At 31.2% G+C, this 13,941-nt stretch overlaps 1 long non-coding RNA gene across 1 annotated transcript; it reads right to left on the bottom strand.

The window, feature by feature from the left end:
• Window positions 1-5,163: 5,163 nt before the first annotated feature.
• On the bottom strand, window positions 5,164-13,557 carry LOC106619436 (uncharacterized). The gene is made up of 3 exons (XR_001330796.3): window positions 13,313-13,557; window positions 10,187-10,306; window positions 5,164-6,011 (listed from the first exon to the last, which is right to left on the bottom strand). It is a non-coding gene; the product is annotated as an uncharacterized lncRNA (long non-coding RNA).
• Window positions 13,558-13,941: the final 384 nt, after the last annotated feature.

Below are 13,941 nucleotides of genomic sequence, written 5' to 3'. Positions count from 1 at the left end.
CTTTAAGTTTAACAATAAAAAATGTAGAAAAAAAACATAGTGATCATAAAAAATAGGTGCCACACAACAATTTCATGCGAAAGAAAATGTTTGCTGTGCACGGGCAAGATTGTCCAGAGACGAGCTTCACAAAACACTGAAAACTGTGTTTTGTGAAGCTCGTCTCTTATTTTTTGTTATTCGATATTGAAGTAAAAATTAATTATGAAAGTCAGCAATATTTTTACTTACGAAAAAAGGAACCCAACTCAAATATCATGCTCGAAAACACACTTTTATTCACTCAAAATTTGTAACAAATTTTAATGTAAATTATGCGTCACTTTTTACTTCGTCTCACATTTCAACTCGCAAAACAGTCAAATTATTCCGCTTAAGTGGAGTTCTTAAGAATTATGAGGCAATAATATTTATTAGTTACTGACGGTCATGCCCGGCAAAGGATTAAACCTATTAGATTGCCTACTTTTCAAAAATTTTCAGTTCACAAATGCCCCTTTCCACTGCGATAGCTTGTACCAGTACCAGTAACGGGCTTGTATCTTAATATTTAGCTTAGCTATATCCTCTTATATGTTTTCGCTTAAAGCTCGGATTTCAAATCTTGATCATTTGTAACCTATATCTATCTCAAATAACTTTAGGTGTTTCAAACAACCGTTAGGTAAACAAAACTATTATACTCTGTAGCAACACGTTGCGAGAGACTAAAATTACAAATTGCACCATTTTTGGCAGCCAATCACCGTGAATGAAAATAATAAAAAATTCTGCATCGAATCACTGCAGCGCAAATATTTCCATTCTTACCCAAAACGTAAAATGGGAATAGAAACATATTCGAAGCTCCACCCTCCAACGCAAAGTGACATTTTGTATTTATTAGGAGGTAAAAAAATTATACTAATGATTTCACTGCTGTTTTCCTATTGTAAAAACTTCATACATACTTTTATGTATTCATTGGGCCATATTGAAATGTAGAAGGTGATTACAGTGGCATAACCTCATATTTTGATAACTCCTCTTCGAAATTGCTTAGAATCGCAGTAAAAAGAAAAAGTTTAAAAAATTATTAACTTAAAACTTATTAAACTTAGAAAACAAATATACATACACATACATACTTCATTTAGTTTTAAGTCTTGTAAACATTTAAATCTAAAAAGTAGAATGGTCCCGCATCCTAATAGGTTTAATAAGCATATAACACAAACCACTATAACTATTTTAATCAATCTTGCTAAGAAGAAGTTTTGCAGTATTTCTTTATACACTGTGAAAATAGATGAAATCAAATGTAATTACGCCGACTCTCCAAATAACGATGAGTTGAAATCTATCAACAGTGCGATAACTTAATAAGTAGATGCCTCAAAGAAAATTAATTTTACACTTAAGATAGTACGGGCAGAGAACTTAAAACAATTGTTTTAAGTTCTCTGGTACGGGTTTCATAGAGGCGGTGTCAAAATTGAACAATGGACGTGGTACCGACCACCTTCAGGTGAAATCCAATATTTCAGGAACTACTTGACCAATAACAATCGAATCTAGTCTAAAATTTTACTTCAATATTTTTATCCTACAGTGTGGAATTGTTATATGTTATGTTATTAAATTCCATATGATTCTTTCACTTTACAGTATAGGAATCGAAAGCCTATGATGTTTACTACATAACACTTTGCACTCAAAGTGCACCTAAGGTATGCCATCTTACATCCAATTTGAAATCGGACAATAACTTTTAAAATTCCCAGATACCGAATATGTCAACCTCAGTCCCTCCAGTTGACTTTGGTCCGAAAATAACGTAAATATTTTAACTATTCTACCCCCATATACCTAATAGAAGATTTTTGAACACCGGTCAATATGTGAGCTGTCTTAAGAAGTGTACGTATAATATTGGACATACTTCAGCTTAATTAGGAAAATGTATGCAATTGTGATAGCAATTGTATAGAATGATTTTCATAATTTTAGCAGAGTCTATGCCGAGTATGTTGGTCAGTGTGTGAGTTATCTTCATAAAATCGCTTGGAAACATGTTCTCGAGTATACTAGAGACAGCCTCTTTGGTTAAGTTGGCCGAGTATGTTGGTCAGTGTGTGAGTTATCTTCATAAAATCGCTTGGAAACATGTTCTCGAGTATACTAGAGACAGCCTCTTTGGTTAAGTTTATATCACATACAACTCATTTGACGTAATTAGATTGATTTTACCATAAATAATTCGGACACGAACCAAAATGTAGTATTGAAATAGTTAATAAGATGCCAAATTTAATGGTAATCCGATATTTCTTAATATAAAGTTTTGCAACACGTGAAAGTGTTTCCCCGGCTTTGATCTTTGAATATTGCGAGAGTATAAAATGTTCGGTTACATCTGAAGTTAGCCCTTCCTTACTTGTTTTGTATTACTTTTAGAGTTTTCAGTGAGAAAATTTGTTTCTATAAACTATGCAAAAGAAAGTATTCATATAATTTTGTATTAAATGTATTATCACTTTTCAGTATCTAAATAGCTGAGGAAAGTCACTGTGCATCCTGAACATTTTTCTTATCTTATACATATGTATGTTTGTCGGGCTCCATTGGATTGGGTGAGCTCGTTTTATAGTCTTTGTGAGGGTGAGTTCAAACACAAATGTAGTAACATAACAACATGTTGCAAAAGTGTAAAAAGTTGTGTCGTCGATTATTGATTTGTATATGTTAGTGCGAGTATACTGACTGGCACTGCGACTCTCCCAGGTATGTAGTTTAGTTTCCCAGGGAATATAACTAACCTTTAAAAATTCGGATCAAGTCAAACATCTAATAAAGATGTACCATAAGGACCAATAGCCTCGAAGATATATAAATATTATATATATTAGAGGACCCCGTCCACGCGTTGCTGTGGCTAAGGTATACAATAATAATAAATTAAAACAGCAAACATGTATTTATGAATAAAACAAAAACTTTATTTCCGGTGAAAGAATAACCTCGCGGATCCCCTCCAAATTTAAAGAGTATTTATACTAATTTTCTTCAAATTCGTTATTAAACACAAATAAACATAAAATAAAATATGTTGATTTTTTTATTACATTATATTTACTTATATTTAAGTTTGAAACAAATAAATAATCTTCAAAGTAGTTAGAGGCTAGATCATTTTTAATTTTTAACTATAATATATATAGTTTTCAAATATAAACATTTTCAAATTCAATTTAATTCAACTCTATTTCTATCGTACATTCTGATCATCATTCATCGCATCATTGGGAAACCTGGCCATTAAACTTTCCAGTCAAAATGGTTGCTAAAATAATATTTCCCGTAATCTTCTTGATTACCAAACGTGTAGCGTTGCATAATTAATTGAATTGAAATTACTCTGAATAATTTTCAAGCGAAGATTATGTAATGTCATTCCGAGTATATACAAGTATTTTCATTGTAATTAACAACAGTAGCGAATGGTTTAAAATAGCGGACTCTAAGCTATCTCCCTATGAATTTTATAACTCAACGGAAAAAAAAGTTTCTGAAAATTTACTGCTCTACAGAAATTGCGGCGGATCTCTCCGTTGCAATTAAGAGCTCGTACTTTGATAGATTCTATTAAATGTATATAAGAGCCTATTTTTCAGAGTACCTAGCGACAAAAATATTCATCATTTCTGACTCACCCTAATATATACATATATATGGAATATTTATATTTGTATTTATCTTATTATTTATACATATATGTAAATTTACTTCTTCTTTCTTTCACGCCATCGATTAGATGGCTATAAATCAATTGAAATGTATTTTATCATCATAATCCTATGTACTTAAAATACATATGTATGTGTCGGATAGTCGGACATCATTATTTCTCTAAGATTTATTATAAGATTCCAATGTTTGTGCTGTTACGGCGTGCTGTTCTAAATATAATCAATTCAAATTTAACTTCAAATACTAAAGTTCCATAATCAACAATGGAAGCAATTCATAAAGTAAAATATTTTTTCGTTTTTGATAAACATTTTTTTGCAGAAGAATATGTAATATATAAGTACATATATAAAACTAATTGCGTTGTCGAAGATTTTGAATATATGAATGTGGTGAGATCAATTAATTATTAGGAACATATTAAGCCATAATTTTAATCACTGTAAGATTGTATAATTAGTAGTTAATGTCTCTCTCGCAACATGTTGCTACAGAGTATACAAATTATGCTCACTTAACGTATGTTTCTTACACCAAAACTAGTCGAGTAAGATAAAGAACTATTTTCGTATGTAAATGGTCAGGATGACAAAACGTGTTGAATTCCGAGTGACTGACGGACGAACAGTCCACCCGTCCATTCAAGCGATAACTTGAGTAAAAATTAAGATATCTTGCTGAAACTTGATACACGTGTTCCTTTCCACCCATGATAGGTTAGTAGTGCATCGATCAATATGTGAGGTATCTTAACTTTCCTAACCCCCAATACCTAATAGAAAGAGTTTCGAACTTCCGGTTGACATTATAGTGTGTACTCGTATACCCGTCAATATGTGAGATATCTTAAATAAACTAAGAAAGCGTCTCTCGCCCTAATAACATTGTCTTTTCTACATAAAATTAACAAAGCCGGGCCAGTAATAAACTCAGCCCCGATGTACTTAATATACAAATTTCAAACTTTCCATTGAATTTATAACGTATGGTCAATAGGAAAATTTAATGAACGTATAGTATTAGAAATACTACAGCTTAATTCCGAATTGTATGCGATTGGCCGACGAATCATCTCAACTCCCATATACTGCAATATGTAGAATTATTTCCGTTATTCTAGCAGACTTTGTGCCGAATATGTCGGTCGGTGTGTGAGTTATCTTCATAAAGTTTCTTGGGAACATGTTCACGTGTACACTTAAATAATGCCTTTGACCATTTATGTTGGTGAAAAGTTGTGATATTTTAATGAGTTAAGTGGATTCCTTAACGATAACTTGGTTTAGCGTTGAAGATGAATGAATTGGTCTAAACCTCATATCCCTTATATAATGACTTCCGACTATTTAGATGGCTTTTTTTCTCGTATAACCAATATATTAAGTTTAGTTTGGTTGAGTTTATATCACATAAAACTCAATTGAGGTAATTAGGTTGATTTTAAAGATATTTCGGACACGAAACAATATGTAATTATGAAACTAAGTGAGTCTCCGACAATATATAATACATTAGTTAATACGAACATGCACCAAGTTGCCACAGAGTAAAATAGTTTTGTTGACGGTTGTTTGTACCACTTAAAACTAATCTATGGAGTTATGTATTTTAATATATGGTATACACAGTGAACAAAAAACTTGTACAAAGAGCTGTTTTAACTTTTAAGTGAATTTTCTCTTAAACTATTTCAACTTTTAAGCTGCAACCAAGAGAAACAATATGTGAAACTCAAATAATACCAGACAAAAAACGGTACCTACTTCATAACTGCATTTAAAGTGTTACCAACGTATGTGTAACATACACGTTTTTTTGGCTGCTCAAAAGTGAGATATCTAAATTTTTTGGAATCGTTAACATCAAATACTATTCTAATATTGTTACTTTTGGTTGCAGTTTAAAAGTTGAAATAGTTCAAGAAAAAAGTCTCTTCAAAGTCAAAACATCTCTCTGTACAAGCTTTTTTATTTTGGCCACTGTACATTATTGTTGATTTCAAAAATACTGCTGAAGTTGGAAGACTTGATGGTAGTGGAAGGTCCTAAGTAATTTGTAAGCATCAGGCTAAAAGTAAAGTTGCTCGGAGTATCAAGGACACCCAAAATATCCAATTGCAAAAGTTCACTCTCAAATTGTCCGGAACTTCATGGTTTCACCTAATTTTAGAGTGTGAACATCACGAAACAATCCACACTTTTCGAAGAGAAATATTGCGAAGCGTTTACAATACCGATGAGTTCAAAATTAGTTTATTTGAATGGTGCATGGAGATCCGAGTGCTGAAAGATAAAAATTTAAATAATACTATAATGCATTGTAGAGGCTGAACTTATTGCTTTCATCAAAGAAATTATGAAAAGAATGGACTACTTGGTAATATTAAAATATAATATGACTCCGTCAGCAGCAAAACTCAATTTAAATGGTGCTTTTTGCTTTGTTGAAAATAACAAATAACATTTTGCTTTACTGGGCCAGCAACAGTTCGAAAATCTCAAAACATTCACATATTTCTACTAATACACTTATACGTTTCGAACTGCCAGTGCATATCAAATGTCTGTTTAAATTTGAATTTCTCAACTAATAGTGAATTACGAAATTCTTATAATTATATTCTTGTGTTGTGGTCGATTAATTGTGTAAAACACAACGCAAGCTAAGGCAATAGATTCGACTGTTGATTGTCTATTGGACGATTAAATGTATTAAATCTTTTCTTCTAATCTTCCAAACGTACACTTTACGACCATCCTTGTGCGGTACGCGGTAATTAAAAATTTCTTGACGTGCGGTCAATTTCAACGTTCAATTGAGACTTCATATGTATATCTAGGAGGAATGCGGCATCACCTAAAAAAAAAAACTCCAACTTTGCTTCCTTTACCAACCATGAGCGATTCCTTTACAGCCAACATCCACAAAAATTAAACGACAGGGTGAATCCACAAGTGCGAATGGAAAAAGCTAAAAAAAAGACCTTAAAATTGTAAAAAAAGTAGAACGTCCGTCTCATGTTTCAGACGGAAAACCGTAGGCCGAATTAGCTGATACGACACAGGGTTGCCAGTCTCGATAGTTTGTAGTAATTACAAATAAACTTGAATATATTTGAAATATTCTTAAACTAACTCCAAATCACAGACGAATGCAATTATTACAAATAGGTTTGAGGAATATCTGGAAGAGGTTCACAGCCAATTAAGTACAAACAGTACATCGTCTTTGAATGTACGTTGAATGTTGAAGAGAGTCTGGTTTATTGCTTAAGACCAATGACTTAAAATAACCCCCCAAGAAAGAGTCGAATTGGGTTAAATCACAACTTCTTAGAGGCCACACCAAACTGTCAATTTTGGTGAACGTAATGGTTGTTCACGAATAATTTGAGGATTTTCTATGCACCAGAATCGAAAAGATACAATTGGAGAACGAATTTTGATAATAAAATTGAATAATTTGTAAACTTTGTTCTTGAGTATGATAAAATTGTAAACATTACCAAGGAGGACATGATGCGAGACTCCCTCATTTTCCCTGATTTTTCTCCATTCTCTTTCCCTGATTATGGAAATTAGGGAATTTTAAACAGCTGATATCAAAAAAGGCGGGATTCCAGAAGTAATACCGTTATAAATTACTGACAGAATTCAGTGTAAAACAGAATTTAAGAGAACAAGTCGGTACGTATTGTTATGATGATAAAAGTGAATTGAAATAAATTATTTGCGTTCAATAAATAATAATAGTGATATTTGTGATATATTCTAATGCAGTGTTTTATATTTTAAAGAAAAATGCCGAAAATAAGAAAATGCGTAGTGGGATGTGAGAGCGAACAACACATTTAAAATAAATATTTGTTTGCGTGCGATCAGCACTTCTTCTTTCACATGAAGTTGGAAAGGCCATTAAAAAAAATTCGGTTCCGGACAAACATTTGTCAAATGTCTCCGAACCCAGTTTTGAAGAGGGAAATGATATTAGTCAATTATTGAATTGGGTTATGAAGATTTTTTACCAGTTGTAGCAGAATTACCCGATATTTCCAACATTTTAATGTTATTAGCATCTGTGGCAAAAGAAGCCCAGGAAGAAATAGGGTTATTTGATCGAATGCATTACAGACATATAGGAATTCAAACAAATTTAAATTTAATAAAGGGGATGTAACCAAAAAAAATATTTTTGAAGCCAATTCCCAGTTACAAAACATAGGTATAAATCCATGCTATTTTTTTTTTTTGTGATCAGGGATCTAATTTTCTCAATTTAGCTAGAGTCTTGGGTGTTTCAGAAGAACACCCATACTTTGAAGTAAATGCCAAAGAGGTATTTTTTTAATAAATGTCCCCACCTTTTGAAAAATACAAGAAATTGTCTCGAAAATTCTAAAAATAAAGTAAGTTTCAAGTCTTGCCCGATAAGTTGGTGCGATATAATGTACTTTTATTAAAAATATTCACAAAATCGTATTCGCTGTGCACCGAAACTTTTAGATGCACATATTTCTTCTAATAATATTCAAAAAATGAGTGTCAAACTTGCAGGATAAGTCTTCAGTGACCCAGCTGCTTCCGGAATGTTATCCAATCATAGTTCCCGTTGTTTAACTTGTACTTCGCCTAGTTTTTGCAATACGGCGGAATCTGTTTTATTTATTAATAAATGGTTTGACATTTTTAATAGTAGCAATTTTAAACCTATTTTGCCTAGCAATAAAGTTTTTTCGACAGCGCTCGAACAAATTCAGTTATTAGATGAGGCTGTAAAACTTTTAAAGACAATTAGGGTTAGCGATGAAACCGGGGCTGATATTACTTCATCTTTCAACCACCTTAAGGGTTGGATCCTGAACATAAATAGTTTGAAACGATTGTGGCGATTCTTATGATGCTCAGTAACGAACGGAAACTGCGAACCGATGAACAATAACGAAACTTTTTCTCCTAATATTTCGTATCAAATAATAGAAAGTGTGTGTAACGTACGACTTATCGTGGCAAGAGTTTCAAGGACTTCCACGACCTGAACATTCGTTCAACACTAGCGTGTTAGTTAGAAAGTAATTATAAGGTTCATGATACTGAGGTAGATTTAAAAAAAAAATGCATTTGCATATTTTAGCGGCTACTTATACTATTTAAAAATATTTAAAACACACACTTGCTCCCAACCCTTACCCTACTTAGGAAACGAAATTTCATTAGAATATCTCTTTACGCAGGAAGGGCAAGTGGAAAAGGCAATTTTATTAAGCCGCCAAAGGGATTTGTAAATTATTTGAAAGAACTAGAAGCATTTTTTGTTAGGGAGTTTGATTTCACTTGTCACAGAATAGGTGTAGGGCAATTATTGTTTGATAAAATGATGGATGTCAGCCCATATAAATGTTGCGATAATAGCAACAGTAACGCTATCCTAGCCTTATATATTAAGATACGAATATTTTTTTTCACGTAAGTTTTCCAATAGAGACCTAAGTACTCCTCATTTTAGGGCAAAAATATTATGTGTTTCATATATGTAGGTTTTGGGGACAAAATAGCTTCAAAATTAATATAATATATGGATATAATATTTTCGAGACTATTTCTTGTATCCTATTTCTTCTTTATTATTATTCTATTATTATTATCTATATATGTAAATATTATACTAAACTATAGCTTTAAAGTATTTTAGTAATATTTAATTTTGTTTAGTTATTTTTTTTTTATAAATGGGAAATATTTGTATTTAATACGTTTCCCAAAAAAATGTGATATTGTTTGTGAAATGTTTTGTTTGTTTGTGTATATAGTTTATTTTTATTATTTATTTATATATTTTTTTATTTTTTTATACTTTATACAAATGTGATAAATATTTTTAATAAATAGTTTTGTTTTTGTTATAGTTTTTATGTTTATATGGTACTACGACTTATTTTTAGTATGTATATATGATTTTATGTACATAGTATATGGGTGATATAGGCCTACTTTGGAACCGAGCACCCAAAAATTATATCGGTAACGCGCTAATTGCATATCCCAAATATGGTAGTGTGGAAATTGCAAATTGTCCAAAACATATTTTAAAAATACCCAATCGAGTTTTTTCGAAAGTGGCAACATATGACATTAAAAATGGCCGAAACAACACTTAGAAATCATAGCATCCCTTTTGAAAAACCCTATACTTGATAAACTAATGAATATCAACGAGAGTAAAGAGATTGAGTTTACAGCATTTGGTGTGAGGAAGCAACCTATCCACTAATGACTGAAATACAAGACTTAATTACACGTTTTAATATATAATTTACATATTTAGTATATATTGCAATTATTATGTATACACTGTATTCTTCACTTATTTTCAATACACTTTTTATGTTAATAAAAAAACTTTATGAACTAATAAAATGTGTCTCTTTATTCATAGATCTATAGTTAAATATTAAAATTACCTTCATAAATTGCTTTTGAAAAGCATTATAAATCGCTTAAAGAACTTGTGGCATAAGGCTCCAATGGTATTCCTGGAAATTCGCAACAAATACTGTAAAGATCTACAAAAATATCGTCACCTAAAATGCAAAATAACGTATAATCAAACAATTTGAAATTGAGTTTTTTGGTGTTTACGATTCACTACATCATATAATATATTTTTAATATTTTGTTTATTTTAGACAAAAATGTTTACATATGAACATGCATACCAAAGCGAGAAGAGAATGAGTTTTTAAAATTTCAGCGCTCGAAAAAACTACCTTTAATCATTTGCGTATACTAAGAAAAGTATTACATTATAAAAGAAACTAGCCGACGTTTACGACTTTTTCTCTGCTTTCCAATGAGATATTTGTATGTTGAATGTAAAGAAATCTTTTTTTTTAATTTGAAACTATTTATATTCAGTTTTTTTTTTTATGAAAAATGTACATCAGGGTCTTCAGTCACGGCTATATAAATTGGAGAATAGACTGTTAAAAACTCCGTCCGCAATAAACTTTTAATGTTCAACATCCGATTTTCGAGCGCGCGGTTCGTTTAATCTCTCATGCCGCTACATGCGTGGAAAAAAAGCTCACTAGCCGCAAGCGCGAGAGAAAAAGTTCGAAAATTTGTCAAATTTACTGTTTTGTACTTTCCCTCCGAAATTTACAAATTAGTTACTAAAGATTTTTCATATTGGGTATTAAAATAGTTTGATTAAATTAATGGTAATTAAGTTTGCTACGAAGTTTGTAACACCCAGAAGGAAACGTCGGAGAATAAAATATAAAATATATATATAAATGATCAGCATGATGAGCTGAGTTGATTTAGAAATGTCAAACTGAACAATCGGAAGCAAGTCCTTGTATGGGAAACTTTTTTATTTGACGTAATATCTTCACGAAATTTGGCATGAGTTATTTTCTAAGGTAACAATGTAATTCTCGAAGAAATTGTTTTGATCGGATGACTATAGCATATAGCTGCCATACAAAAATTTTATTTTTTATTGCCAATTCACGAAATTAGATCTAAATAAAGTTATTGTAAGGAACCTTTGTATCTGTGAAGGATTTTATAGCTTCGGTGCAACCGAAGTTAACGTTTTTTCTTGTTTTTGAATTCATATATCCAACTGTAATGTTGCTGTAACGTAATATGAATGGCTTTGGCAGTTCAAACTAAATAATATAAAGCAAGTAAGAAAATGATAAGTTCGGGTGTAACCATTTTATACTTTCGTAAAGTCACATACCTTCAGGTGTAGGCAAGAATTGAATTGAATTTATTTATTTATTTATTTATCCCAGGATACAAAGTACATATTACATACAAAGTATACACCTATAGAAGTGTTACAAAACAACTGTACATAGGCCTGGTAATTATAATTAAGTACTAATCTATTAATAACAAATGTCATTTATAATTGAAAAACAAAAGAAAACATAGTATTTTTAAATATCAGTGTCAACAATCCACTCAGTTATTTTATTTAACAACTTTAGACTCAGCGGTAACATATTGTAGTATTTAATTGCTATATATTTCGAGTCTTTGTAAGATATATTTTTATTAATCTTTGTTAACTGTAACGGTTTAGCTCTAGTCTTACCTTTATATTCATTAAATACCTCTCTACAATCGGAATAATGATAACATAGTGACTCAGAAATAAATTTCTTTTTAATACCCAGTACGGCTGTTCTCTCGCTTTTATAACATAAATGATTAATTAATTTATCTTGTATTTTTATTAACAATTTTGTAACATTCTTATAACTACCTCCCCAGGCAATAATTCCATAGTTGACTATACTATCGAATAATGCGTAATAAATTGTTTTAAGTGCTTTCTTGTTCATTATATTTTTAAACTTTAAGAATATAAATAGAAAATACCTAGTTTTTTTTATGACTTCTTTGATATGAATATCCCATCTAATGTGACTATTAAAATATATACCTAAGTATTTACTATTATCAGTTCTTTTAATGGTCGTATCATAAATTTTTAACTCACAACTTTCGGGAATACTGTCTTTATATGAACCGAAAGTTATATACTTGTAGTTAGTTTTTCCAACATTTAGAGTTAAGTAATTATTACACATCCAATTCCCTATTAAACTGAACTGCACTTTCATTTGTGATTCAGCTTCCGCCCAAGATTTACCTATACATTTAACTATTGTATCATCTGCATAAGCTGCCAAACAGTTTTCAGGTAGTTCCTTAAAGATATCATTTACATATGGAAGAAAAAGCAGTGGTTCCAAGATTGTACCTTGCGGCACCCCTATTTGAACTTTACATGATTTGCTTTTACACACTTAATATCTGTTTTTAAGGTAGTCACGAATTAAATCAACTGCGATTTCTCTGATTCCATATTTATATAATTTATCCAGCAATAAAGCATGATCTACTGTATCAAAAGCTTTTGCTAAATCCAGGAAAGCTATCACTGTTAAATTATTTTTATCAATATTAGTGTATATAAAACTGGTAATTGCTTCAATTGCATCCTTAGTGCCTTTATTTTTTAAGAAGCCATATTGGTTTTTCGCAATAATTTTTGAGTCTGTTATGTAGTTATAAATTCGTTTACAAGTATGAATAATTTTTTCAAAAGCTTTTGCTATATTAGAAATTAAGGATATTGGACGATAGTTATTAGTTTTATATTTGTCTACTGATTTATGGATTGGTAGGGTTTCTTCACATTTTAATCCATTTGGCCATATTCCTATAGTCATGCAGTTATTAAAGATAAATTCCAATGGTTTACTAATAAATTTACTTATTATTTTTAAGACTTTAGTGTTAATTTCATCAACTTCCCCATGTTTTTTACACATTTATTTAGTGAGCACTGTTAGTAACGGATTGGGGGATATGTATTTTAATAGACAGGGCACGTTAACTTTTTCAAAATTTTTCAAACCGCGAATACCCCCGCCTAGTGCGAATCGTTGTACCAAATAGCAATTTTATATCATATTGCTTGGTTATAGCACTTTATTAGTTTTCGTTTAGTGGTATTTTGTGTGCGTGGCAATCTTCGAATTACGCCCATCTGCAATACTAACCTCTATTCTCTTCGAATTCAGTTATCACTTAAAAAACACATTTTATTGGATGGAATGTTTTAAAAATATATTTTTGGAACATAAAAACAAAATAGCCGAATTTGACATTATGAGTTAAAACACTTTTGACAAATTGTTTTTGTTTTTGGCGACTGACACAACCTTATATAATTTAACCATGGAAATTTACTTTACAGTAGTATTGCCAGTCCGAACATTAGGACTGTGTGGTAAAAATATTTATATGAGATTTTCGAACAGTTACTGGTACGTGTGGCCGCTCAGTTACTAAGATTTCTAACATATAAACGAAAGTTAAAACGACGAATTCTTGAAGGAAGAAAACATTTGAAGCTAACAGTAATGTCGAGTATTTGTCGAGATTTTTTTGTGTTGTAGTCAAGGGGTGTAGGGGTCAAACCACCACCTGTACGTGATAGAAAATTTTTGAACTGAAATTCGTAATCAGGACACCTCATACCCCGACAGACCACTTAGCACAACTGTCGCAAATTTTTCCTTCAGATTTGTGGAGTAGTATAATTAGTTGCATCAATTTTTCTCCATAAAATCATTCAGCCATAACAATGATCAACAGGTAATGAAGCGCTAAGTTTGGGTAAAACCGA

This window comes from Bactrocera oleae, chromosome 5, assembly GCF_042242935.1.
Source record: "Bactrocera oleae isolate idBacOlea1 chromosome 5, idBacOlea1, whole genome shotgun sequence".
NCBI lineage: Eukaryota > Metazoa > Arthropoda > Insecta > Diptera > Tephritidae > Bactrocera > Bactrocera oleae.
Note: the sequence above shows the minus strand (reverse complement) of the source record. Positions and strands in the feature narration are given on the sequence as shown.